General features: G+C 39.3%; 1 long non-coding RNA gene across 2 annotated transcripts; it reads left to right on the forward strand.

The window, feature by feature from the left end:
- The first annotated feature begins 5243 nt into the window (after nucleotides 1-5243).
- On the forward strand, nucleotides 5244-8331 carry LOC309719936. Of its 2 annotated transcripts, XR_014280361.1 has the most exons (5): nucleotides 5244-5286; nucleotides 5408-6017; nucleotides 6376-6528; nucleotides 6900-6985; nucleotides 7580-8331. It is a non-coding gene; the product is annotated as an uncharacterized lncRNA (long non-coding RNA). The 2 variants fall into 2 exon arrangements; XR_014280362.1 differs by having other exon boundaries at nucleotides 5250-6017.
- The last annotated feature ends 284 nt before the right edge of the window (nucleotides 8332-8615 follow it).

The raw sequence follows: 8615 nt of genomic DNA on the forward strand, positions 1-8615 counted from the left end.
CTGATAATGTGTGTATTATAGATATGCTTAAATTTTAATAAAAGAAATAGATTAAAAAAATAATAGTTAGACCTTATCAGCTTGCTATCTGGAATTTCTATTGCTTAATTATTCAATTCAGTTCATTTCAATTTTATTTTTATGGCACTATATTACAGCAACACTAATTATATGGTAAAAACCCTATAGTAATACAGTACATAGTAATAATATGTTAATATAATATATGTAATGTAAGTACATATTACTATTAATGGTGCTGGTGAGCTTGTATAATTGAGAAAATAATAATTATATGTTTCTTATGTGTCATTTTGGTTCCTCTTGGTGGGTTGTTACTAGGCAACATGCTGATGTCCTAATAGCCGATACAGATAAAAAGCTTCAGGGGCCTTAGATGTACCTGTGTGCTAAGTTTGGCTGCTCAACTTGTGGTGGTCTAGGACAAGTTTGCAGACAAACAAGCGCACAGACGAAGATGTTGTGTTATAGTAAGATATCCACCACGACTGACAGCAGATGGCTAGTTGAGCTCCAGCAGGGAAAAGGTGCGAAAGAAGTAAACAAACCAGCTTTGTAGCTCACACCAAATACCCCAACTGTGTGCAGATGGTGAGTTGTTAACAGTGCAAAGGAACACCAAGAACCACACCAGCAATACAGGTATGCTGTTAAATGTGCTGGAGGTGAGTAGCTAATTAGCAAATGAACCTTCAGACCGACTTGAGCAGTGAACTTTTGCCTGCTGAATGTTTCTTTAATTGCTCATTTAACAAGCTAAGGTGTAGGACCAGATGAGTGTTGGATAAATACAAGTCTTTACAGGGGAAGCTGATGTGTTTTGATAATAAAAGTCTGTGGCCAGCCTTGTATCGTAAGCGAGGATGCTCTCAGCTGTTCACCAGTCTGACCTTCCTGTCTCTGGTTCTGTATTTGTTGCTTCAAATGCAAATAATCAATCAATTTGAAGAGAGACGAAAATGAAGAAGAAGGGATAGCGTGTAACGAGAGAGAGGGCAAGCACTGTGCCACACACTTGAAGATATTTTTGTCGACTCTGTTCTCCTCCTTCACCCCTCTTCTCTCCTCCCCTCTATGTGTGTGCCACTCTGCACTGCTCTGAACCCCATGATCAAAGTTCGACCCCCTGAGTCTAATCCACAGCCACACATGGACAGGATGAGCCACACAAACACACACACACAGCATGATAACCAGATCCTCTTCTGAAGATTCACAGGATTTAATGAACCACAGTCAAAACCTTAATTCACTCATACACACAAACACATATACACACACTAATATGTGGTATAGCTCGATCGTTCAGTGTAATTAGAACAGATCTGCTGAGCAGTTCCACAGTAAAAGGACAGAAGGTGCCATGAAAGAGATTTAAGCGAAGGAGCGAGTCATGGAGAGACAGACACTGACAGACGGTGAGAGAAGTGGGAGTGGTGACACAGTTATTTGATATCCTGGCTTTGAATGTGAAAGTGTGAAGCCACCTAGACAGAGTCACTACTACTTATAAAGCCTGCTCGCTAACAGTGCGTAAAGATTTCTTCAAAGGTTTGTGACATAAAACATACTCAAAAACTGTCTTATGCATGAGACTGCATTAATTCATCATTCATAGCCTGGCATTAAAAGCCCATAACAGTGAAGACTGGATTCACAACCACAGAATTCATGTAGGAATTTCAACCAGTGATTCTACATGGACTAAAGATACTCAAGCCACAGTTAAACCACTGACAGGTGAAGTGATTTACAATGATTAACCTGTTGCAATGTTCTGTTACTGAATACCTTGAGTCTTGGTATTCTTGCAAATGTTTACTTGCCATCAATATATTGCTGATGACCAAGTCCCCCTTGGGGCAATACAGGGTTCGCTATGTTGCCTTGAGGGGCACAGGGCAAGCCAGTGCATGCTGTCACAGTGCAGTGCTTGTGCCCCCAAGGCAGGACAGTCCACTCTGTCACAGTGCAATGCTCAGGAACGTTTTGAGCAAAAGGGAAAGAGCCTAGGGTGTTTACCTGACCTCTGAACACCCCATGTCCCATTTATATCCAGTGGAAGTCGAATGTACCACAGGTAGTCCCCCTTTTTCAGAAGGGGACTGTTATGATCCAATGTTGTCAGCGTTTGTTTTATGTGTGACTCCTCCCACCAGAGGATGGCTGTGGGGTTTTCCCCTTTTCTTTCTTAGGAGGTGGACACCTGGGCGTGCCTGCTGAGTAGTTAGGTAGAGTCTCTGCCTATCCTCGGATTGGATAATTGGTTGATCACCTCCAGTATTTAACTACCAGATGACAGCCACCTGGCCCCCTCTCTCCTAACCTCCACCATCCAACAAAGAACCTGTGTTTTTGATTCGTTGCTGTGTAGAGTGTCTTTGCCAATTGATTTGCAAGTATCACCTCATGTGTGTGTGTCTGGTGTTAGTACCATAATCTTGTAAATAGCTGTAAATAGATTTGTAAAGTAGCACTTGTGTATTTTGTTCACCTTGTATATATTGTTCACTCCAGCTGCCTAGTAGGCGTGAGAAGCCATTTTTGTTGATTAAGTTTTCTCCTGTTTTTCGTTTAGAAAGTTAGGTAAGTGAATTGTCTTTTGGTTGGTTTTCATTTTGTGTAGGAAAGCGTAGGGACCATTAGGGAGTTTTGTTTGTTATTTTTGGCACTGCTCACTGCTGAAGCAAATAAATGGCTACTTAGCACAAAGATACTACTGTTTGTGTTCTTTCTTGGGTGAGTGGGGCCAATTTCTTGTTGCGTTCAATACACACCTAGACTAAGAACGTAACAGGACAAACGAACATATTTTTAAATATAGGGATTATTTCTAATCATATCATCATATTTGACAGATAATGTGATATGCTTCAGGTCATGAGCCGACCGTTTCTTTCTTCTCCCTGGGTCCTGTCGTCTATGTGGATCTTACTTTGACACTTACCACCTGCCTAAGCATTGTTACAGACCGTGTACACCCTTTCATTGAAACAATGTACTTCCTGATAGCGGGGGCCTCTTTCAGCAGGATAACGTGCCCTGCCACAAAGCGAAAATGGTTCAGGAATGGTTTGAGGAGCACAACAAAAAAGTTTGAGGTGTCGACTTGGCCTCCAAAATTCCCCAGATCTCAATCCAATCGAGCATCACCAACACAATATTAGGCAGCTTGTCATAATGTTGTGCCTGATTCGTGTATATATGCATAAATATGACAAAATGATCAATGCTTTAAATTTTACGCTTTGTCCTTAACAATGTTGACAGGGTGTATTTCTAGCATGCAGACGTACAGTCAGTGAGTGAGCATTCTGATTGTCTCTCGTGCCCAAGGATACTTTTTTGAGATGACACTAAACTGCCAAGTAGTATTCAACCCCTGACATTAAATTAGGATTTCTGAACACAAAGCCACCAAATCAATCAACTCTGAATTCTGCTTATAATCACATTTTTCATTTCAATCATGTTTTATATTCACTTTCAGGCATAGCACACAAAGGCTTCTCACTTCATTCCTTTTTCATTTTTGTGATGTGTGAAAATCATCAATTATGAAGCCCTAAGTAAACTTGCTATTAACTAATCAATGCAACTTGTCGTTTCGGTAATTGTGTTCTGCTCATCAGCTGCCTACTTATTACTGTGTGAAAGAAGCCATTAGTTGAACACTATTGTGTTTCACAGGGCAATTCAAAAACATTCAATAACCATCACAAAAGGTTCACTTTGTAGGTTAGACAGGCTGAATTAAACGTGATTGGTTTCAGAATGTCTCTGAAATAGGGGAATCTGATTACTTTTCAGAAGCAAAAGAAATTCCAGTGTTGTTTGAAGCGAGGCAGCAACAGAGTTATCGCTTGAGTTGGTCTGAAGCCAATAAATAGACATTTTCATAATGAACTGAAATAAATCCTGCAAACCTCTTCAGGGCTAAAGGAGCGAGAGGTGAGAGAAGATGATAGCCACTTATGGTGAAAATCTACCAACACTGAAAGCACTGTGCGATGTGCTTTCACATCGCACAGTGCTTTCACCCCCACCCCCACCTCTTTAGTCCTCATCTCACACTGTACATCCTCCTGCTAATGCCCTGATATCTGAGTAGCTGCTCTTCACTGAGAGGTGCAGAATGATAGAGTAATTTTCATAATTAATGCAAGAACCCATTAGAGCCATCTTAAACCTATCATAGCACATCATGACAGGTCAGAGATCTGATGCATTAAACCAGGTGCATGGAAGGTGAGGCGGGTTGAACTGGGTCACTACTCCCCGGATTTTCAGCTGATTTTTAACAAACTCCCGCAGCTCTGAATCCTGATAAATAATAACAACAACTGACAGCAGACTGTCAGCCCTTGTCTGTCAGTCATTTATTATACTGACCACTTTTTCCCCCCCCTCATAACACATCAGAGCGCTCACAAGCAATTATATCTTCAATTTAATATGCGACATTTTGCCAACCTAGGCCCTTTACTGTTGTTTTAAAGCCATTTCTTGCACCAACTTGTCTCCACTTGTCTTCCACACTGCACCTCAAATAAGTTCTCCCTCTGAAAGTGACAATGCCTGCGGGGAGCTGTGTTCAGACATATTTGCGTTAGTAGTGTTTGAATTAGCCCCTTTGAAGAGACTAATCTGAATGCAAAGTGATGGGGAGGGAGACGTCTATAAAGGTGCAGGGTTTTATCTGCCACGCACATTCTTTGTGTCCTCTCATCGGATCAAGGAGGTTTAGAGGGCTTCAGGGGTCTTTTTCCATTAAGGATATCATTCGTTTAGCCCTCTGTCGCGTCCTCCCTGGGAGCTACAGACTAACTTCAAAGGTGTTGGTGGAAACCCTTTAAAATGCTCCTTTTCTTCGGCCTCCATCCTCTGGAGTGCTTTATTAGCATGTCATGCAGAATGCACACAGAATACTTTTTCTCTTCTTCTAATTTGGGAAATTAGTGTAAAGTTTGCATGTAATAACCAGATCATCCTTTATAATGTAGCTACCTACATGTGAGGAATTTAGTTGTGGGGATACAACATGACTGAAAGTCTATAGGACACTAGTTTAGTGGGTTAGCATGTCCATGTGCTAAATTAGGGCAAAAAACATATTTTCAAATATTTAGTCACCATACAAGTTCGGGCACTGAAGAAAAACATGAAACAAAATGTAATATTAAGAATAAAAAAATCAAGTTTTCTACATTGTTACCTGTATTTATCTACACTGAAAAAAAGGGACTGGCCATCTCTTGGATTTATGTAAGCATCTTGCATGCATTTAACACAATTGCCTCATGTTTTAAAGTTAAATGTAACTATATAGTGTAAAAACTACATGATATGCAGAAAGGGTGTATTAAATTGTTCATATCATGTTCAGGTGAAGTAAGTCAATAAGATAGCAACGTTAAATCTCGTGAAACCACGCGTGATTTCATCTCGCGGGCTTTGGATCGTGGTTTAAAAAAGGCATCCATCTCAGTCAAGTCGAGCAGCCAACTCTACGTTTTTGGTATGTCTTGATTTTTTGAATTCATTTTTACCATATTTCAGCCAAATGTAGTTAAACGTCTAGAGTGTCGCCATGTAACATGCTAAAAAAGAGCCGTTAGCTTATTTGCTGTTTTATCTGTTGTCAAAGAATTGGCGCTTTTTCATTTGAATTTGTCTTTGGCACAAGAGCCGTAATATCACATTAAACCTAATTACGAGGCACTCATAACATAATTTGGTTTTCTGTGTGAATAGATTTGTCAACTGACTCTTCAGTTACATTGTGTATTTACTGCACCGTGGTGTTAGTGAGATTTTGGACATTGAACAGCTTTAGCTAATATCATCAGCGGCATTATGCTAGCTTACATCCCTACCCCTCCTGGCCTCACCTGCTGTCCTTTTGTTTTTGTTTTTTTTGCTGCACATTGAGAGATGACCTCTATTCTGCATTTCACCAGGAGTCAGCTGATGGATTGTGGGTTCAAGGTGTTATGGTAAGAAAGTATATTCTATTTTCGTTTCTGTAACTTAATTATAATAGGTTTTTTATAATTATTAGGTGCATGCATACTCACCCTATTAATACAACTGAGAGATCCAAAATCTGCCATAGGTTTAACTTATACCTGTATGTATTGCCAGAAAGGTGATTACTGGACTCGCATTAATGCACACTTGAACTGAAATGAGGTTGTAACTTGTGGGTTGTTGGGTTGCAAATCAGAAACAAACATCTTTGGATTTTTTTTAATCCCATAAGATCTGGAAACACAGTTTTTATTCAACAAAACATTACTGATTAACCAAGCACAGTGCCTGCTGTTATTTCAAAATAATTTTATGTCATTTCAGATAAAATGCAGCATTCCAGTGCATCCCAACCATGCCTTTACAGTCAAGGTTTCTGACGGAGCTGAGTTTTTCTCTGACAGTCTGCTGAAAGTGTTTGCAAAGTGATCAGGGGAACAGGGCACAAAGCTAAAGGATGTAGCTGCCATAATGACAGTAAGAACTTTAAAATTCTTTAACTACAAAGTGTATATGTATTGCATTAGGTCAGTAAAAGATTTTTATGCTACATCCATTGAAACAGTCAACTATTACCTGTGAGTAATGATTCCACTAAAAGGATGCCATAATTTTCGTCATGCATTTACTGGCCCACTGAGAAAAAATTATCTTTTTTTAAAAATAAATGTTCTGGAAACTATATATCCATAAAGTTGATGTCAAACAGGAACTTTTGATATTGCTTTGTAGATGCTGGTGTTGCATGTTGACTGGTTTAAAAAGTCAAGAGTTTTTGTCTGGGATCATTTTCTTCTGTGCTACTGAAAAGTTCACAAATCTCTGTTTTCTTTGTTATAATACTTTAGGATGACATTAATGCTCGGAGTCCCTCATCAAAGTGCTCCGCATCTGTGTGAAAGACAATTGCAACATCTTGGTGCAGGAGTTCATGGTGAGTGTTTTATGAGTAGATTGTGGCTTTGCAACATTTAAAAATGCATTTAGTTATCCACTTGATCCTCATTGGACTGGTTAGGACCAGTAGTCCTCTTTAATAATTTGAAGTTCACATGAGGCCTGGTAGTGAACTCGGCCGCCGGCCCTTGAGGCCCCATCCCCACCCCTGTATTAGGGGTCACATCAGTGTGAAAAAACTTTAAATTTGTCATTCTAATGAACAAAGGAAAATCCCACCAATATTTATATTAGCTTTTGTTTGAAAAAATGACCAACTGACCAACAGCTAACCAAATTGTGGGGCTGAAAGTCTAAATTCTAACATCTTCTGAGTGACATAGCCTGGATTTCTGATGGGCCGGTGTCTTTCTAACAAAAACTAATGTAAAGCATTTGAAATTATTATGTTTTTCACCCTCTCTTAGAAACTCTGTTAGACCATGAATGGCAGCATGGCAGGCCACTCTTTGGCTATAGCTATTTACTATGTTGCTTGCATTGGTTTAAATTACTCTAACATTAGAACTGGTAGATTAAAAAGAGATGAGTTTAAAAAGGAATCTTAAAGAAATGTTTTGTGTTTAACCAGGACTTGACTGAGGCCACTGCACAGATTGAGAAAACCACAATGAACATCTGTCTCCAGAGGATGCGGCAGGCAATGACTTTTCTGATGTTGTTCTTCAAGATCTGGATAACGTGACCTTTGCAGTAGCCATGCTGTTTGGACCTTTTTTATTCCTTCAACATGAGTTACCCATCACAACTCTGCTACACTTTTGAGGTGATTCAATGGGTGGTAATGGAGTTGGATGCAACTCAGCTCTCAAGAAAAGCTCACAACTAAGACAAAACTGCTCCTGCAACGAAGCTCACTGTTATGCATGTGAGGTGACCAGCTCTAGGTGAGAGGACATTTAAATCTCACACTTGTTCTGCTGCATTTTTGAAGCTCAATTCCAGGAACGGATCGCAGGGTTCATTTTTATATACTCTGCAACTGCCATGAGGACGAGCCGTTTTTTGTTGTTGTTTGTTTTTCCTTTTGCTCTGTACAAGTTCTGTTTGTCTGTTTGGCAGCATTTTTAAATTTCTCTTTGTATTTTTTCTTTCTTTTACTAGTGAAGAGATGTAGCGTGAACAGTTATACAGTCTAAATATCTCATATGGGTCGTGTGAAATGGTATTTTCAGTTTCATTCAGTTGAAGTAAAGAACGTTGAATATTTCTAAGTGTGCTGTTTTGAACCAAGATGTCACAGTATGATCAGTGCTGTAATTTTTGACAGTCACTGTATCAATGTTATTTTTGCGTCTCTTGAATAAAGGTTTTGACCTGCAAGTGCTAATTTCTTTAGTTATTGGGGTAAAATGGGTAGTGTTAATAGGAAGGTGTTTGCCAATTCAGTAACCTAATTTAATGTTAATGGAAACGAACATTACCTCAAATTGTTTAGTCATAATTGTTGTTTAACTGAATCTTGACGTTAGAGGCCTTAAATAGAATGTTTTGTATTGTTCTTTCCCAACATTTTTCAAAAGAAACAGTCCAATTTCTTTGCTGTGATTGATTCCAGAGAACACGGAAGAACTGACATTATTTAACTGTTGATTTATATAGATTCA

This window comes from Aulonocara stuartgranti, assembly GCF_965226115.1.
Source record: "Aulonocara stuartgranti genome assembly, chromosome: 13".
NCBI lineage: Eukaryota > Metazoa > Chordata > Actinopteri > Cichliformes > Cichlidae > Aulonocara > Aulonocara stuartgranti.